We start from the raw sequence: 21,617 nt of genomic DNA on the forward strand, positions 1-21,617 counted from the left end.
ATAGAACCTTTCTTACTAGGCAAGTAATAACTTAAAATTTTTGAATGAATCACATTAATTGTTAGTAAAGATTTTGAAAAATATGAAATAAAAATAAGAAAAAGATTTTGAAAATCCATTTTTAAAATTTTCGAAAAAAAATTGAAAGAAAAATGAAAAAGATTTGATTTTTGGAAAGGTTTTGAAAAGATAGGATTTTTAAATTGAAAATTTGACTTGACTCATAAAAAACAACTAGATTTTTAAAACTTTTGACTAAATGAATCCAAATTTTCGAAATTTATGAGAAGAATAAGGGAAAGATATTTTTTTATTTTTTAATTTTTAATGAGTAGAGAGAAAAACATCAAAATGACTCAAAACATGAAAATTCAAGATCAAAACACATGTTGCATGCAAGAACACTTTGAATGTCAAGATGAACACCAAGAACTTATTTTTGAAATTTTTTAAGAAAAGAGAAACATGCAAGACACCAAACTTAGAAATTTTCAAACTTTAGACACTAACAAATTGAAAATACATATGAAAAACAAGAAAAGACACAAAACATGAAAATGCAAAGATCAAACAAAGAAGATCATCAAGAACAACTTGAAGATCATGAAGAACACCATGCATGAGTTCTCGAAAACTTTAAGAAAAATTAAAAAGATGCAATTGACACCAAACTTACAATTTGACACTAGACTCAAACAAGAAACACAAAATTATTTTTGGTTTTATGATTTTATTAACTTTTTTTGTATTTTTCGAAAATTATTTTGAAAAAGAAAATAAATAAATTCAAAATTTTTAATAGGAATTCCAGGAACCATGCAACGTTAATCTAAAAACTCCGGTCCAGGAATTTAGACATGGCTTACTAGACAACTAAGCTTTCAGTGAAAGCTTCGGTCCAAAACACTAGACATGGCAATTGGCCAGTCAAGCTTTAGCAGATCATTACATTCAACAGCAAGATTGATATAAATCAACAAGCTCTTGTGATGATAAGTTGAAACCTCGGTCCAAAAGATTAGACATGGCTTCACAGCCAGCTAGACTTCAACAAATCATCATAAAACTCTAGAATTCATTCTTAAGAATTCTGAAGACATAGAATAATTTATTTATTTTATATTTTTTTTTGAAAATTTTTCGAAAATAAAAATAATAAAAACAAAAAGCTTAAAATTAAAATAAAATTACCTAATCTGAGCAACAAGATGAACCGTCAGTTGTCCAAACTCGAACAATCCCCGGCAACGGCGCCAAAAACATAGTGCACGAAATTGTGATCTCAACGGCGCCAAAAACTTGGTACGCACGTTCATAATCTCAGTTCTTTCTTCATAACTCCACACAACTAACCAGCAAGTGCACTGGGTCGTCCAAGTAATAAACCTTACGTGAGTAAAGGTCGATCCCACAGAGATTGTCGGCTTGAAGCAAGCTATGGTCATCTTCTAAATCTCAGTCAGGCAGATTCAAATGGTTATGAGGTTTTGATAATTAAAATATAAATAAAATATAAGACAAGATAGAAATACTTATGTAATTCATTGGTGAGAATTTCAGATAAGCGTATGGACATGCTTTGCTCTTTCTGAATCTCTGCTTTCCTACTGCCTTCATTCAATCATTCATACTCCTTTCCATGGCAAGCTGTATGTTGGGGGATCACCGTTATCAATGGCTACCATCCGTCCTCTCAGTGAAAATGATCCAAATGCGCTGTCACCGCACGGCTAATCATCTGTCGGTTCTCACTCATGTTGGAAAAGGATCCATTGATCCTTTTGCGTCTGTCACTACGCCCAACACTCGCAAGTTTGAAGCTCGTCACAATCATCCCATCCTAGATCCTACTCGGAATACCACAGACAAGGTTTAGACTTTCTGGATCTCAAGAATGCTGCCAATTGATTCTAGCTTATACAACGAAGACTCCAATCTTTCAGAATGGAGGCTAAGAGATATGCATTCAAGCTTGTTTTCATGTAGAACGGAAGTGGTTGTCAAGCACGCGTTCATAGGTGAGAATGGTGATGAGTGTCACATAATCATCACATTCATCATGTTCTTGGGTGACAATTAATAGCCTAGAATAAGAATAAGCTTGAATTGAATAGAAAAACAATAGTACTTTGCATTAATTCATGAGGAACAGCAGAGCTCCACACCTTAATTTATGGGGTGTAGAAACTCTACCGTTGAAAATACATAAGTGATAAAGGTCCAGGCATGGCCGTGAGGCCAACCTCCTAATGTGTACAATATGATCTATGATAGCATAAACTGATCAAGGATATAAAATAAATCACTAAAAGTAGTTTTTATACTAAACTAGTAGCTAGGGTTACTGAAAATAAGTAACTAAGTACAGATAGTGTAGAAATCCACTTCCGGGGCCCACTTGGTGTGTGTTTGGACTTAGCATTGAAGCTTTCACGTGTAGAGACTCTTCTTGGAGTTAAACGCCAGCTTTGGTGCCAGTATGCACGTTTAACTCCAACTTTTATGCCAGTTCTGGCGTTTAACGCCAGAATAGGGTAGAAAGTGGGCGTTCAAATCCCAGTTTGAGTTATCAAAACTCGGGCAAAGTATAAACTATTATATGTTGCTGGAAAGCCCAGGATGTCTACTTTCTAACACAATTAAGAGCGCACCAATTGGGTTTCTGTAGCTATAGAAAATCCATTTCGAGTGTAGGGAGGTCAGAATCCAACAGTATCTGCAGTCCTTTTTCAGCCTCTAAATCAGATTTTTTGCTCAGGTCCCTCAATTTCAGCCAGAAAATATTTGAAATCACAGAAAAATACACAAACTCATAGTAAAGTCCAGAAATGTGATTTTTATTTAAAAACTAATAATTATATACTAAAAACTAACTAAATCATACTAAAAACTACCTAAAAACAATGCCAAAAAGCGTATAAATTATCCGCTCATCAGTTGCTCTTGATAGTGGACTTTCAGTTGATAATCCCAGATTAGTTAATCTAAGTTACCAAGTTTTCAAATACTCCTCAGAACCTAATTATCTAAGCAGATCCTAGTACAAAAGCACCACAGGAAAGTGTCTTAAGGTCCAAGCTATTGGTGTCTAGATTTATTCTCTGTTTCTTTCATTTTTTTGTTGCCAATTCTTGGCTTTTCTTCCTTTCCTTCTTAGTCTTTCTTTCTTCCAAGGGTATTTATTTACTATGGTTTCACAGACAGCAGGTTAGTCCATACTTAAAATGACACTCTACCCTTCCTCTTTATTAATGACCTTACTGAACAATCTAGCACATACCACCACTGAGCTTTATTCTCATTCCTATCAAATTGGACCATTTCACTTTCTATTTCAACATTTTCTTTTATTTATGCAAAGGGGAACAAGAAATAAATTCAAGTAGATACAAATGAAGCAGACACTCCAGCTAGACCACTTAATTGAAGAATAAAAAGACAGCAAACAAACAGAATGCAAACAACTTAAACTAATCAGCAGGGGTACATTTAGACTTCCAACTAAAGCATTTCGATTCAGAGGGAATTAAGTAACAATATAACCTCTTGGTGGTGTCTTCTAGCTCTCCCTTTATCTCATCATCCATAGCTTTGTCTTCTTCTTTGTGTCCTTGGATGATGGTGCATAGTTCTTCTAGGAGATTAATTGAATTCCTGAAAGTTATTGGAAGTTGCTTGTTCCCCAAGAACTTGAAAGATGGTTAGCATGCGTGATTGTTTGTAGGCTTCTGAACCTAGATTGGTGTGTGAACACCAAACTTAGTTCCTTGCCTTATGCAGCAAATTGTATACATGCAGAAAACCTCATGTGCTTTTATTAAGAAAATAAACTATAAACTAGAAGACAAACTATGAACTAGAAAACAGACTATGACTAGAAAGTAAACTATATATGAACTAGAAACTAAGCAATTGTTAAGTAGTTTCTCTGATTGTTTGGAGCTGATAACTAGTCATGCTGAGTGTGCAATGTGTTCTTAGTGAAATTTTGGTGGAACACCAAACTTAGCATCCAACATTCACCCATGAATTACTTTGGTGTGCAACACCAAACTTAGCTCCTTGCAATACAGATAGATCTACTTAACTTAACATTAAAGGAAAAGAGAGTTACCTCCAGTTGGGTTGCCTCTCAACAAGCGCTCTTTTATCGTCATTAGCTTGACAGTTGTCCCTCATTAGGGAGGGTGATGAACATAGTGCCTCAGCCCTTCCCCTCTCACTGTGAGCTTGATAAACCACTATTTTATGGTTTATCTTGTGCACAATTGAGTGGATTTTATCAACTCTTTACCCACTTATTCATACTATTTGTATGGTTTTATATTTTCCTTCCTGATTATGTGCTTTGATTCAAAATATGCTTCTTTGGCCTTAAGTTCCCTATGTTTAAATCTTCTCTTATTACCATTAGATGCCTTGATATGTGTGTTAAGTGGTTTCAAAGATTACAGGGTAGGAATGGCTTAGAGGATGGAAAGGAAGCATGCAAAAGTGGAAGGAATACAAGAAACTGAAGGAACTGCTAAAGCTGTCCAGCCTGACATCTCTGCACTCAAACGGTCATAACTTGAGCTACAGAGGTCCAAATGATGCAGTTCCAGTTGTGTTGGAAAGCTAACGTTCGGGGCTTCGCTAATTTTCCATAGCTGCCCCAGCGTTAGGTGACACGAACGTGTGAATGACGCGCCCGCATCGTATCTGCGAATTGCAATCCGCGCGAACGCGTGGACGATGCCTCCGCGTCACTTTCCCGCGACCTGAACGTAACAGAAACCGCTGGGAGTGATTTCTGGGCTATTTTTGACCCAGTTTTCAGCCCAGAACACACAGATTAGAGGCTATAAAGTGGGGGAATGCATCCATTCATAATCATGCTTTTTATAATTCACTTTTCATAATTTAGATGTAGTTTTTAGAGAGAGAGGTTCTCTCCTCTCTCTTAGGTTTTAGGATTAGGATTCAACTCTTCATCAGGTTCAATATTTATTTTACTTTATATTTATCTCTTATTTTCATATACTTTAATGCTTGTATTAGTTATGTTGCCTAATTGGCTTATGAACTTTTCCATGTTAAGATTTGAATATTTTATTTAATATAATTGAGGTATTTCAGATTTATCACTTCTTCTATTGTTTGTTATTAATTAATGTTCTAAGTTGGATCCTAACTTGATTTTAGAGTTGATTAATATTCGAAAACCCTTGAGTTGAATTACTCAAGAGTTAAATTGTAATTGGGTTTATCGTTGGCTGGCTCACTAACACTAATCCTTCCCAAGGGAGAGGATTAGAACTTGTGAATAGAAGTAGACTTCCAACTTACTTGACTTTCTTTTACTTTACTTGTTAAAGGATAACTAAGTAGAAGCAACCTTCAATTATCAATTGATCTTGAAAAAAATCCAACAAGGATAGAACTTCCGATTAATCTTCTCCGGGTCAAGGTTTTTCATTTAATTACAATAAAATTTCTTATTTATTTTTATTGCTTTAATTTATAAATATACCTGTGCCCATTGCCCAAACTCCAAAACCCCAATTTACAAACTCATAACCAATAATAAGAACATACTTCCCTGCAGTTCCTTGAGAAGATGACCCGAGGTTTAAATACTCGGTTATCAATTTTAAAGGGGTTTGTTACTTGTGACAACCAAAACGTTTGTAAGAAAGGTTGATTGCTTGGTTTAGTAACTATACTTGCAACAAGAGTTTACTATAACTTCTAAACCATCAATCTTCAGTTCTTCAAAATGGCGCCGTTTCCGGGGAATTGCAAACGTGTGCCTTATTATTCGTTATTATAAATATTTGCTTTTTGATTTGTTTTTATTTTTATTTTTATTTTTTTCGTAAATTAAGAGGTTATTGGTTTTTATTTAGTTATAAAAAAATCAGATTTTTATTTTAAAATTTTTATCTTATCTTATCTTATTTCAAAAATCAAATTTCAAAATTCAAATTTAAAAATTTTCAAAATTCAAATTTAAAAAAAAATTTTCAATTTTCAAATTTCAAATTTCAAATTTCAAATTTCAAATTTCAAAATTTAATTTTCAAATTCAAAATTTAAATAACCTTTTAATTTAAATTTGTTTTTATTTTCGTTTTAATTTTTATTTGCTATTATGAATTCTCACACCTCTGGTTTCAAGTTTGGTTCCAATGTTGTTGTAAAGAATGGAAACTATAATGAAAATAGGCATCAAGGTTGGAAGAATCAAAGATGGGAGGAGCCACAAGGATTTGATCAACCCTCATGGCAACAACCACCTCCAATGGACTATCAACAACCACCACCATATGCCTATGAACCCTTTCCTCAACATGACTTTGGACCACCATACTCACAAGCCCCTTTCCACCATTCACCTCCATATGACCCTAACCCGTATCCACCATACCAACCACCTTATGAGCCAAATGAACCCTCCTATCCACCCCAAACCTCCATGGAGAAAGCACTTGCTGATCTAAACTCTACTATACAAGCTCTCTTCGCCCAAATTGGACCACCAAATACCTTCAACAATCAACCCTCAAGCTCTAGTGCACTTCCTTGTCAACCACAGAATGATCTCTCCATCCCATCACCACCATCCATGGAAGAGCACCCACATCCATCAATCCAAGAGCAACATGATCTCAATGATGCTATTGACATGGAACAAGAGAGAAGGGATCATCTTCGCGAATCCATACTTCATAAGGAGCTAGAGGAGGCCCTAAAGGTGAAGGTAGTAAAAACCCTTGAAGTCGAAAGAGTGGTTGAAGAATTAGTGAAGGAAGAATCAAGGGATCATCTCAAGGAAGTAGCGGATCGATTTCATGAAACTCTATATCAACTAAATCAAGCGATAAGTCGATTAGCTTCCCAACGCTCGGACACTCAAAGTGCTCCCACGGCTACATGTGGAGAATCAATAAAAGAGTGTAGCATAAAGGAGATACTAGAAACTCCAATGGACAGTACGGAGCATGACTTTGTACTGAAACAAGTGGAGGAAGCTGTAATTATTGAAAAGGAAGAAGTGGTTGCAGACTTAGGAGATGCTGAACCTCCATGGGAAAGTCAGGTTATAGAACCTCCTTCTAAGGTGATTGAATTTGATGCTGAGGAGGGTGTACAACCTCCAAGGCATATCATGATTAAGGACTTGGAAGAGGTCGATCAAGAGATGGAGATTAAAGAAGAAGAAGTACAGCCTCCCATGCCCTCGGTAAGCAATGAAGAAGAGATTGAATTAGAAGAAAGCTACCAAGAGGAAGAGGTTGAAATTGAAGAAGCTTGTAAAGAGGTGGAAGTTGTCAAAGAGCACAAGGGAGTGGAGCCTGCAAATTCGTTAGAAATACCTCCACCTAAGTCACCATCATCCTTCACAACATTCAAGTGGGTAAAATTCATTTCCCTTAGCTTTCTAATTCCACTTGAATATGGGCTACTGGAGACAGATGGAACTTCTAAAAGGGGAGACAAACAAGTCCATCTGCACAATTCTTGAAGAAAAGCATCAGTTGGAACAACCCATCCACCTGCACATCTCAGCATGCACTGAGGACGGTGCAATCTTTCAGTGTGGGGAGGTCGATACCGATCTCCATGGGTTAGCTATTTTCTTCTTTTCAACACCATTGTTTTATTTTCTTTGTTTGTTCATTTTGCATTTGCATGTTTAATTGCATGTTTGTTTGATTTTATGCATTTAGCTACTGCTTGGTTGAGAAATAATAAGTTTCTTTTTAAAGACCCTATTTTTGAAAAATTTTCACTAATTTAAAATCAAAATTTTTGTGTTAAACTTATCAGAAGTTGTATTTGGAACATGGTTTTTGAGCCAAAGAACACACAACCTGTGAGATTTTGAGCTTATTTACATGGTTACATTATTTAACTATAAATTTTTATTCTTGTGTGTTTTCTTCTCTATAATTGCAATCTTTGCTTTGTTCTATTCTATATGTCCATTATTTAGTGTATTTACATGCTTGCATATGATTGAGGCCATTATTTGTTATTAGCTCACTTATCCCAAATAAGCCTACCTTCTACATCACCCTTGTTAGCCACTTTAAACTTTTTAACCCCCTTCTATTTCATAACCACATTACTAGCCTTAAACAGAAAAACAAAATAAAAATCCCAAGTTGAATCCTTGATTAGCTTAAGATAGATATTGTGTATAATTTAAGTGTGGGAAATTTTATGGGAACATGGGATGATATGAAAAAGTAGGGAATTAAATTGAATAAGTTATTTGAAAATTTGGGAAGCATGCTCATGTGAAATCAAAATAATTAAATTACCATGTGCATTAAAAAAAATATTAAGTAATTAAATAAGGGGATACAAAAAAAAAGAAGAAAAATAATATTACCCCAAATGCAAAATAAAAAGAATCAATGCACATGGGACAAAATTCAAAAATAAGTTTGATACTTGAGCATGTAATACAAAAGTGGGAAAAATTTGGGTAGCTAAGTAAAGTATTTTAAAATTGTATAAAGTGTGTATATGTTAGGTGAGATCTTAGACTAATCAAGGATTCACTTTATATAGCTCACTTGGCCATACATATATCCTTACCTTTACCTCAGCCCCATTACAACCCTAAAAAGACCTCATGATGTTTGCATTGATATGCTAAATACTTGTTAATTGATTAGATGAAGAACAAAGTTTAGAAAGCATGATTAGAGAAGAGTAGAGTGAATTACCCTATACACTTGAGAGATTAGAATGCATATACACTACCAGTAAGGGTTCAATGCTTAATTCTATGTTCCCTGCTTTCATGAGCTATCTTCTTACAAGTTTACTTGTCTTTTATTGTATAATTTGAATTAGTGAAATCTGATTTATGTTTGTCTTGGAAGATTCATTTACTTTTAACCAAGTAGGTAGAAACATTTTGCATGTAGTTGCATTCATATAGATAGGATTGCATTTCATACATTCTATCATTCCTCTTTACTCCCTTATAGTTTCTCTTGAGCTTAGCATGAGGACATGCTAATGTTTAAGTGTGGAAAGGTTGATAAACCACTATTTTATGGTTTATCTTGTGCTCAGTTGAGTGAATTTTATCAACTCTTTACCCACTTAGTCATACTATTTGCATGGTTTTATATTTTCCTTCCTGATTATGTGCTTTGATTGAAAACATGATTCTTTGTCCTTAAGTTCCCTATGTCTTACCCTCTCTTATTACCATTAGATGCCTTGATATGTGTGTTTAGTGATTTCAAAGATTACAGGGCAGGAATGGCTTAGAGGATGGAAAGGAAGCATGCAAAAGTTGAAGGAATACAAGAAACTAAAGGAACTGCTAAAGCTGTCCAGCCTGACCTCTCTGCACTCAAACGGTCATAACTTGAGCTACAGAGGTCCAAATGATGCGGTTTCAGTTGTGCTGGAAAGCTAACGTCTGGGGCTTCGATTTGATATGTAATTTGTCATAGCTGCTTCGACGTTAGGCGATGGGAATGCGTGAATGACGCGCCCGCGTCGTATCTGCGAATTGCAATCCGCGCGAACGCGTGGACGACGCCTCCGCGTCACTTTCTCGCGACCTGAACGTAACAGAAACCACTGGGAGTGATTTCTGGACTGTTTTTGAGCCAGTTTTCAGCCCAGAACACACATATTAGAGGCTATAAAGTGGGAGAATGCATCCATTCATAATCATGCTTTTCATAATTTAGATGTAGTTTTTAAAGAGAGAGGTTCTCTCCTCTCTCTTAGGTTTTAGGATTAGGATTCCTCTTAAAGGATTTAGGATTCAACTCTTCATCAGATTCAATATTTCTTTTACTTTATATTTATCTCTTATTTTCAGATACTTTAATGCTTGTATTAGTTATGTTGCCTAATTACTTATGAACTTTTCCATGTTAAGATTTGAATATTTTATTTAATATAATTGAGGTATTTCAGATTTATCACTTCTTCTATTGTTTGTTATTAATTAATGTTCTAAGTTGGATCCTAACTTGATTTTAGAGTTGATTAATATTCGGAGACCCTTGAGTTGAATTACTCAAGAGTTAAATTGTAATTGGGTTTATCGTTGGCTGGCTCTCTAGTCACTAACACTAATCCTTCCCAAGGGAAAGGATTAGAACTTGTGAATAGAAGTAGACTTCCAACTTACTTGACTTTCTTTTACTTTACTTGGTAAAGGATAACTAAGTAGAAGCAACCTTCAATTATCAATTGATCTTGAGAAAAATCCAACAAGGATAGAACTTCCAATTAATCTTCTCCAGGTCAAGGTTTTTAATTTAATTACAATAAAATTTCTTATTTATTTTATTGCTTTAATTTATAAATATACTTGTGCCCATTGCCCAAACTCCAAAACCCCAATTTACAAACTCATTACCAATAATAAGAACATACTTTCCTGCAGTTCCTTCAGAAGACGACCCGAGGTTTAAATACTCGGTTATCAATTTTAAAGGGGTTTGTTACTTTTGACAACCAAAATATTTGTAAGAAAGGTTGATTGCTTGGTTTAGTAACTATACTTGCAACGAGAGTTTACTATAACTTCTAAACCATCAATCTTCAGTTCTTCAGAGCTTTCCTCGAGTATCATTCTTGATGATTTCTACATGTTCAAGTGAGAGGATCTTATTCACTGTGTAGTATCCAGAGAAATATTGAGATGTTTCCATTGGTTGGTAAGCTAGCATCACTTTATCCCCTGGTGTGAAGCCTTTAGTGGGAATTTTTCTGTTCCTCCACCCTATTGGTACTTTCATTTTTGGATTCTTTTCTTTTTCAGGAGGTGGTTAATATTTTGTAGTCTCAATTTTTGGAAGGTTCTTGCTGTGGGTTTCATATGGAGGCTTTGGTTGTGGATCCTTCTCAACTCCTTGAGCTTGATGCAGCACTTCTACCTCTTCCCCTTCTTTCTAGCATGAACTTGGGTGCATTAGGAGTGACTCATTAGGTGCCTCTTTCAAGTGTGGATCTCTTAAATCAATCTTCATACACTCTTCTTCTTGATTGGGATCTTGCAGACTCTTGAAGAGATGGAATACTATATGCTCTTCATGCACTCTCAGCATCAATTCTCCTTTCTCAACATCAATTAATGCTCTGCCCGTAGCTAGATAGGGTCTCCCTAGAATGATGGGATTATTATGATCTTCCTCCATTTCTAGAATGACAAAGTCAGCTGGGAGGAAAAATTTCCCCACTTTTACCAATACATTCTCCACAACTCCAAGTGCTTGCTTAACGGATTTGTCTGCCATTTGGAGAGCTATCTGTGTGGGTTTCAATTCATGAATTTTAAGCTTCTTCATCAAGGATAGAGGCATAAGATTGATGCTTGCACCAAGGTCACAAAATGCTTTCTCAATTATCATGTTGCCTATGGTGCAAGGGATATGAAATCTTCCAGGGTCCTTCCTCTTCCTTGGCAATTCTCTTTGGATGATGGCACTACACTCCCTGGTCATCACAACCATATGTCCTTCTTTCAAGGATCTTTTCTTTGTCAACAACTCCTTCATGAACTTAGCATAAAGTGGCATCTGTTCAAGTGCTTCTATGAAAGGGATGTTGATGTGCAATGTCTTGAATATCTCCAGGAATTTTGAGTACTGTTTCTCTTTGTTTTCTCTCTTAAACCTCTGAGGATATGGTAACATTGGTTGGTATGCTTTCACTGCCTCCTTTTTGGTTGACTTATCATTTTGTGTAGAGGTGTCTTGCTCCTGCTTTTGCTCTTTCCCTTCTTCTTTTGAGCCTTTTTTAATGTGCTCTTCTTCAGTGATAGCTTCTTTCTCCACCTTCTTTCCACTTCTTAAAGTGATTGTTTTGCACTCCTCCCATTTTATGGCTTTTTCTGTGTCTCTTGGATTGTTTTCAGTGTCACTAGGGAAGGCATTTGCTCTCCTCTCACCTATCTCTGAAATTTTTTTAGCCATTTGCCCCATGTGTCTTTCAAGGTTTATGATTGAGACCTCTTGGTTTTTGAATGCCAGGGCTTGATCTTTCCTTGCAGCTTCCTGATCTTGTCTTTCCATCTATTGATTTTTCATAAGTTTTTCCATCATTATCTCTAGACTAGAGATTCTCTGAGAGTTTGGATTTGGTTGTGGTTGTGTGAAATGAGATGATTGTTGCTGAAAGTTGTTTGAATTATTTGCAGGGGTATTTTGTGAGTAGAATGTGGGTGTGGAGAAGTTATTCTGGTGGTTCTGTGAGTTATTGTGGGGTTGGTGATATGTGTTTTGTGGGTTTTTTAAATTGGTTAGTATTATTGGATGAATAATTTTGGTTATTTGTGTTGCGGGAGTTGTTGAAATTGTGGTTCCTCTGCCATGAATTTTGATTATCACCCCACCTCAAGTTAGGATGGTTCCTCCATGATGAATTGTAAGTATCACCATGGAAGTCATTTTAAGAAGAACTTGAGGTGTTATGCATGTACAGGACTTGCTCTGGTTGCTGCTCATTATTGCATTTCTCAAAAGCTACTTCACCTTGGCTCTATCCATTTGAAGGTTGACTTGCTGTATTTACTGCAGCCACTTGAAGTCCATTATTTCTCTTTTCCATCATGTCCATTTGTTGTTGGATTTGCTGGTACATCAATTTGTTCTGTGCCAAGATAGTGTCTACACCCTCAAGCTCTAATACACCTTTCTTTGAAGCTGGCTGGCATTGCCTTTGATGAGCATAAAAGTATTGATTGTTGGTCACAGTGTCTATGAGATGCTGGGCTTCTTCAGTTGTCTTTATTAGCTGTAGTGAGCCTCCTGCAGAGTAATCCAGGGCCTCTTGAGCTTTTAGAGTCAAGCCCTCATACAAATTCTGAAGTATGTCCCATTCACTAAACATGTCACGTGGACATTTCCTAATCAATGCTTTGTATCTCTCCCATGCCTCATAAAGTGATTCTCTATCCATTTGAGTGAAGGTTTGCGTTTCTGTCTTCAATCTGATGATTCTCTGAGGTGGGTAGAACTTAGCTAGGAATTTGCTCACCAAATCATCCCAGTTATTGAAGCTTTCTTTGGAAAATGTCTCCAGCCATTGAGATGCCTTATCCCTCAAAGAGAATGGAAATAGCAGCAACTTGTAGATATCTGGGTGCACACCATTTGTCTTGACTGTGTCACATATCCTTAGGAAGACAGATAAGTGTTGATTTGGGTCTTCAAGAGGAGCCCCTCCATAAGAACAATTATTTTTCACCAAAGTGATAAGTTGAGGCTCCAACTCAAAGATATTGGCATGAACATTTGGAGTGAGTATACTGCTCCCACAGTTTCTTGGGTTGGGGAAGGTGTAAGAGGCTAGAACTCTCCTTGGAGGTTGGCCATTGTTATTGGCCACCTCCTTTGGTGGATTAGGGAGATTATCCTCCATCTCTTGATCTTCCTCGTCTGACTCTTCTTCTCCAATCATTCCCTTCCCTCTTGCTTCTCTTCTCAATCTCAAGAAAGTTCTCTCTGGTTCAGAATCAAAAGAGGTGGAGGCACCTCTTCTTCCTCCTGGCATATAACACAAACAAACAAAAAAACAAAAGCAGAGCACTCTATTGCTAGAGTGGAGTTATAGTTAGCAGAAACAAAGTCTCAAACAGTTAGTAGGCCTAACATAAACAAAGAAAAATGCTTAATCTAGATTATCACCTACTTAATCATTACAATCTAAATCAATCCCCAGCAATGGCGCCAAAAACTTGATGAGCAAAAAATTGATTTCTGCACAAACAAACCGGCAAGTTTACCGGGTCGCATCAAGTAGTAAAACTCACAAAAGTGAGGTCGATCCCACAGGGATTGATGGATCAAGCAACTTTAGTTAGGTAATAAATTTAGTTAAGCTGATAGTTGGTAATTTGAGTGAAAATTGACTAACAGAATGTAAATTGCTGGAAAATTAAAGTGCAGAATGTAAATTGACAGAATCTTAAATTACAGGAGAATTAAATGACTAAAACTTAGAGAGCAAGAAACTAAAAGAGCTGAAACTTAAATTGCAAGAAATGTAAATAATCGAATCTTAAAGTACAAGAAAGTAGAATTGCAGAATCGAAATTGCAAGGAAACTTAAATTGCATGAATTATAAAGGGAATTGGGTGCAGAGAATCAAAACAGCAGTGAACAATTGCAAATTAAAGTAAAATCAGAGAGATCTAAATTGAAGAAAATTAAAGAAAGTGATTCATCAGGGATTGGAGATATCATAATCCACCATGAATCAATTGAGTCTCAACTCTTTTCTCAATCATATGAGTAAATCTATGGTGGATTGAAATTGATTGGATCCTAATTCCTTGGCAATCCAATCTCTCTAATCACAATCAATCTTGCCAATTCCTTGATCTAATTGTCATGAGAAGAGTTAGAGCACATTCTCTTATCCATAAGCCACACAGATTCTCAAAACCTTAATTCCTCCCGAATGGTGTTGGTTAGGAGAATTGTGAAGGATAGAGCTCCAATTCTAATGTAGGTGATTCACCTTTCGAAGCTCACACCTACATTCAGTTGAATTAAACCCCTTCCAAAGTGAATAATCCACAATCAGAACAGAAGATATCCTATAGCTACACAATTGAATTGAGAAGAAGAAGAATTTCATTGATTCATTATAATTACAATAGAGCTCCTCCTCCTAATGAATTTGGGGTTTAGTTCATCATAGCTCAAATCAAAACAGAAAACAAAGAAGTTGTAGAAAAATTGCAGAAGTGAAAATATAAAGAGAATTGAGTGCTTAGTTTTCCAATTGGGACCCTGACTCTCTAGCCTTTTTGATCTGAGATCTGCCAACCTCGCTCGCTTCCTCTCTAAATAAATTCCCTTCTATTTATACACTTTACAATTCAGTCTTCAAGTCCTTGTATTGGGCTTTTTAGCCATGTTGAAGCAAGCTAGAATGGGTCTCAGTGATGTTGAAGAGGGGTAATTGGTAATTCATGTTAATGATCTGCATGGGTGCCAAATTTTATTGGTTCTGGTGTCAACGTTGGTGCTCAATGTTTGCCAGATAACGTTAAGTCAAACGTTTGTCTTGAAAAAGGATTTTGAAAGGAATGAACGTTGGCGCCAACGTTTGACTCAACGTTGGTGCAACAACATTTTTCCGCCCACGTGTGCGCGTCGCCCACGCGTATGCATTGAAACAGCATTTTGCACGTGTGCTTCGCTCATGCGTTTGCATGTCTGGCCAAAACCTACATCCACGCAAACGTGTGACCCACGTGTAGGCGTCGATGCGAGTTTTCTAAATCCAATTTTGGGCTTCATATCGTGTACGTTGGAGGTAGCGTTTGTCCACCAACGTTTCCTCCAACGTTGGCTTGGTCACGTGTATGCGTGACCCACGTGTACACGTGAATGGTAAATTTTGCCATTTCACTGGTGCGCGCAGCTCATCTGTATGCATAAATTGCATTTCCATGTGTACGCATCATCGATGCGTACACGTCGCCAAAAATTTTTCCAGCCCCAATTTTTAAAAATTATCGAGGACGTTGGAGGTAACGTTGGTTCACCAACGTTCCCTCCAACGTTGGCACCCAGAATTGCACTAACGTTTGCATACTCTCTTCCAACGTTTGAGGTAACATTGGTGAGCCAACTTTGGCCACCAACGTTACTTCCTCTACTTTTTCCTCTTCTTTCTTGCTTCTTTCTTGCCTCTTCTTCACCTATTATTAATCAAATAATTGCATCAAAGTTTGCTATAATTACAAGGTAATTGTATCATTCATAACATCAAGTAAAATTAGCATAAAACCTTGTGAAAAATCACATAAATACCCATGTCTGATTGAACTAAGGGATGTATGAAATTCCAATCCAATTACTTACTTATTGTGCAAGAAAGTGCATGAAACCTAATAAAAATAATTGAAAAATGCTTGTGAAACTAGCATAAGATGACTTGTCATCACAACACCAAACTTAAATCTAGCTTGTCCCCAATCAAGCAGTAAAATATGAGAGAAATGAATGAAAACAGATAAGCATATATGTCCTTATTCGAAAGCATTCTGTCTAGGTTTATGGGGTTTCATGCAGGATTTGTTTGAAGCCCTACTTTTATTGGTTTCCAGGATTGAATTGTCCTTTAAGTGTTAACTAAAGTTTGCTGCTGTAAACCTTATTATTCATCATCCTTGGTGTTTGATTTTTTTTTTCTTTGTTTTTCTTTTACTGAGAAACTTATTCCTCAATTGCAGCTTAGTGTCATGTGTTGCAGCAGCTTTTTAGCTTGTTTTGCAGTTAACACATATTCACCACAGACACTTGGCTTACAATTTTTCTTAAGAACATTGATGCCCAGCACCTCATTGGGTTACTAAATGCCTTGTAACTAGGTTGCTCTTGATAGTGGACTTTTGGTTGGTAATCCCGAATTAGTTAATCCAAGTTACCAAGTTTTAAAATACTCCTCAGAACCTAATTATCCAAGCAGATCCTAGTACAAAAACACCACAACCATGTGTCTTAAGGTCCAAGCTATTGGTGTCTAGCTTTATTCTTCTTTTCTTTCATTTTTTGTTGCCAATTCTTGGCTTTTCTTCCTTTCTTTCTTACTCTTTCTTTCTTCTAAGGGTATCTATTTACTAAGGTTTCACAGACAGCAGCTTAGTCCATACTTAAAATGACACTCTACCATTCCTCTTTATTAATGAGCTTACTGAACAATCTAGCACATACCACCACTGAACTTTATTCTCATTCCTATCAAATTGGACCATTTCACTTTCTGTTTCAACATTTTCTTTTATTTATGCAAAGGGGAATAAGACGTAAATTCAAGCAGATGCAAATGAGGCAGACACTCCGGCTAGACCACTTAATTGAAGAGTAAAATAACAGTAAACAAACAGAATGCAAACAACTTAAACTAATCAGCATGGGTACATTTAGACTTTTGACTAAAGCATTTTGATTCAAAGGGAATTAAGTAACAATACAACCTCTTGGTGGTGTCTTCTAGCTCTCCCTTTATCATCATCATCCATAGCTTTGTCTTCTTCTTTGTGTACTTGGATGATGGTGCATAGTTCTTCCAGGGGATTGATTCAATTCCAAAAAGTTATTGGAAGTTGCTTGTTCCCCAAGCACAGGAAAGATGGTTAGCATGCATGATTGTTTCTAGGCTTTTGAACTAAGATTGGTGTGTGAACATGGTGCACGAAATTGTGATCTCAACGGTGTCAAAAACTTGGTATGCACGATTGTAATCTCAACTCCTTTTCACAACTCCACACAGCTAACCAGCAAGTGCACTGGGTCATCCAAGTAATAAACCTTACGTGAGTAAATCCCACGGAGATTATCGGCTTAAAGCAAGCTATGGTCATCTTGTAAATCTCAGTCAGGCAGATTCAAATGGTTATGAGGTTTTGATGATTAAAAGATAAATAGAACATAAAATAAGATAGAGATACTTATGTAATTCATTGGTGAGAATTTCAGATAACCATATGGAGATGCTTTGCTCCTTCTGAATTTCTGCTTTCCTACTGCCTTCATTCAATCATTCCTACTCCTTTCCATGGCAAGCCGTATGTTGGGAGATCACCATTGTCAATGGCTACCGTCCGTCCTCTCAGTGAAAATGGTCCAAATGCGCTGTCACCGCACGACTAATCATATGTCGATTCTTGATCATGTTGGAATAGGATCTATTGATCCTTTTGCGTCTATCACTACGCCCAACACTCGCGAGTTTGAAGCTCGTCACAGTCATCCCATCCCAGATCCTACTCAAAATACCACAGACAAAGTTTAGACTTTTCGGATCTCAAGAATGCTGCCAATTGATTCTAGCTTATACCACGAAGACTCTGATCTTTCGGAATGGAGGCTAAGAGATACACACTCAAGCTATTACAGATAGAACGGAGGTGGTTGTCAGGCACGCGTTCATAGGTGAGAATGATGATGAGTGTCACAGATCATCACATTCATCAGGTTGAAGTGCGAGTGAATATCTTGGAATAAGAATAAACTTGAATTTAATAGAAAAACAATAGTACTTCGCATTAATTCATGAGGAACAGCAGAGCTCCACACCTTAATCTCTAGGATGTAGAAACTCCACCGTTGAAAATACATAAGTGATAATGGTCCAGGCATGGCCGAATGGCCAGCCCCCTAAACGTGATCAAGAGATCAAAAGTGATACAAAGATAGACTCAAAATTGATCAAAAGATGTGAAATAAATCACTAAAAGTAGTTTTTATACTAAACTAGTAGCTAGGGTTACAGAAAATAAGTAAATGATGCAGAAATCCACTTCTGGGGCCCACTTTCCAACGCAATTGAGAGCGCGCCAATGGGGTTTCTGTAACTCCAGATAATCCATTTTGAGTGTAGGGAGGTCAGAATCCAACAGCATCTGCAGTCCTTTTTCAGCGACTGAATCAGATTTTTGCTCAGGTCCCTCAATTTCAGCCAGAAAATACCTGAAATCACAGAAAAACACACAAATTCATAGTAAAGTCCAGAAATGTGATTTTTATTTAAAAACTAATAAAAACATAATAAAAACTAACTAAATCATACTAAAAACTACTAAAAAATAATGCCAAAAAGCGTATAAATTATCCGCTCATCACAACACCAAACTTAAATTGTTGCTTGTACCCAAGCAACTGAAAATCAAATAGGATAAAAAGAAGAGAATATACTATAAATTCCAAAATATCAATGAAATTTAGCTCCAATTAGATGAGCGGGACTAGTAGCTTTTTGCCTCTGAACAGTTTTGGCATCTCACTTTATCCTTTGAAGTTCAGAATGATTGGCATCTATAGGAACTCAGAATTTAGATAGTGTTATTGATTCTCTTTGTTCAGTATGTTGATTCTTGAACACAGTTACTTTATGAGTCTTGGCTGTGACCCTAAGCATTTTGTTTTCCAGTATTACCACCGGATACATAAATGCCATAGACACATAACTGGGTGAACCTTTTCAGATTGTGACTCAGCTTTGCTAGAGTCCCCAGTTAGAGGTGTCCAGAGCTCTTAAGCACACTCTTTTTGCTTAGGATCACGACTTTAACCGCTCAGTCTCAAGCTCTTCACTTGACACCTTCACGCCACAAGCACATGGTTAGGGACAGCTTGGTTTAGCCGCTTAGGCCAGGATTTTATTCCTTTGGGCCCTCCTATCCATTAATGCTCAAAGCCTTGGATCCTTTTTACCCTTGCCTTTTAGTTTAAAGGGTTACTGGCTTTTTGCTCTTGCCTTTTGGTTTAAAGAGCTCTTGGCTTTTTCTGCTTGCTTTTTCTTTTTCTTTCTTTTTTTTCTGTTATTTTCGCCATTCTTTTTTCGCAAGCTTTGTTCTTCACTGCTTTTTCTTGCTTCAAGAATCAATTTTATGATTTTTCAGATTATCAATAACATTTCTCCTTTTTCATTATTCTTTCAAGAGCCAACAATTTGAACATTCATAAACTTCACTATCAAAAATATGCACTGTTTAAGCATTTATTCAGAAAGCAGAAAGTATTGTCACCACATCAAAATAATTAAACTAATCTCAAGGATGAATTCGAAATTCGTGTACTTCTTGTTCTTTTGCATTTAGAACAATTTTTATTTAAGAAAGGTGATGGATTCATAGGACATTCATAGCTTTAAGACATAGACAGTAGACACTAATGATCATGTAATAAAGACACAAACATAAATAGAACATAAAGCATAATTTTCAAAAAACAGAAAAATAAGAACAAGGAGATTAAAGAATGGGTCCACCTTAGTGATGGCGGCTAGTTCTTTCTCTTGAAGATCCAATGGAACGCTTGAGCTCCTCAATGTCTCTTCCTTGCCTTTGTTGCTCCTCCCTGATAGCTCTTTGATCTTCTCTAATTTCATGGAGGAGGATGGAATGCTCTTGGTGCTCCACCCTTAGTTGTCCCATGTTGGAACTTAATTCTCATAGGAAGGTGTTAATTTGCTCCCAATAGTTTTGTGGAGGGAAGTGCATCCCTTGAGGCATCTAAGGGATTTCATGATGAGGAATTTCCTCATGCTCTTATTGAGGTCCATGAGTGGGCTCTCTTGTTTGCTCCATCCTCTTTTTAGTGATGGGCTTGTCCTCTTCAATGAGGATGTCTCCCTCTATGACAATCCCAGCCGAACTGCAGAGGTGACAAATGAGGTGAGGAAAGGCTAACCTTGCCAAAGTGAAGGACTTGTCAGCCACCTTGTAGAGTTCTTGAGGTATAATCTCATGAACTTCCACTTCCTCCCCAATCATGATACTATGGATCATGATGGCCCGATCAATAGTTACTTCGGATCGGTTACTAGTAGGAATAATAGAGCGTTGGATGAACTCCAACCATCCTCTAGCCACAGGCTTAAGGTCATGCCTTCTCAATTGAACCGGCTTGTCTCTTGAGTCAATTTTCCATTGAGCTCCTTCCTCACATATGTTCATGAGGACTTGGTCTAACCTTTGATCAAAGTTGACCCTTCTAGTGTAGGGGCGTGCAATTTCTTGCATCATTGGCAAGTTGAACGCCAACCTTACATTTTCTGGACTGAAATCTAAGTATTTTTCCCCGAACCATTGTAAGCTAATTCTTTGGATTCGGGTTCATACTTTGATCATGGTTCCTAGTGATCCATGCGTTTGCATAGAACTCTTGAATCATTAAGATCCTGACTTGTTGAATAGGATTGGAGAGAACTTCCCATCATCTTCTTCTAATCTCATGTCGGATCTCCGGATACTCACTCCTTTTGAGCTTGAAAGGGACCTCAGTGATCATCTTCTTCTTGGCCACAACTTCATAGAAGTGGTCTTGATGGACCTTTGAGATGAATCTCTCCATCTCCCATGACTCAGAGGTGGAAGCAATTGCCTTCTCTTTCCTCTTTCTTGAGGTTTCTTTGGCCTTAGGTGCTATTAATGGTTATGGAAAAACAAAAAGAAATGCTTTTACCACACCAAACTTAGAAGGTTTGCTCGTCCTCGAGCAAAAGAAGAAAGAAAGTAGTAGAAGAAGAAAAAAATGGAGGAGATGGAGGGAGATATGTGGTTCGGCCAAGGGTTAGAAGTGGTGGTTGTAATGAGTGAAAATGAAGGAGTGGTGAGGGATTTATATAGGGGTGGGGGGAGGGTTAGGTTTCGTGTATTAGGGTTGGGTTTGGTAGGGAAAGGATTTTGAATTTGGAGGTAGGTGGGGTTTTTGTGGAAGAGATATAGAGGTGATTGGTGAAGGGTATTTGGGGAAGAGTGTTATGAAAAGGTGAGAGAGAGAGAGAGAGAGAGAGGTGGGGTAGGTGGGGATCCTGTGGGGTCCACAGATCTTGAGGGGTCAAGGACTTATCATCCCTGCTCCATTTAGGCGTGTAAATGCCGTTAGAGTGCAATCCTGGCATTTAACGCCAGACTGTTGCTTGTTTCTGGCGTTAAACGCCAAGCTGTAGCCTGTTTCTGGCATTAAACGCCAGACTGTATCCTTGTTTCTAGCATTTAACGCCAGCTTGATGCTTCTTTCTGGTGTTAAACGCCAATCTGATGCCTCTTACTGGCGTTTAAGCGCCAGTAAGATCTTCCTCCAGGGTGAGCTATTTTTAATGCTATTTTTCATTCTGTTTTTGA

Source organism: Arachis ipaensis, chromosome B1, assembly GCF_059453495.1.
Source record: "Arachis ipaensis isolate K30076 ecotype BB chromosome B1, ASM5945349v1, whole genome shotgun sequence".
Taxonomy (NCBI): domain Eukaryota; kingdom Viridiplantae; phylum Streptophyta; class Magnoliopsida; order Fabales; family Fabaceae; genus Arachis; species Arachis ipaensis.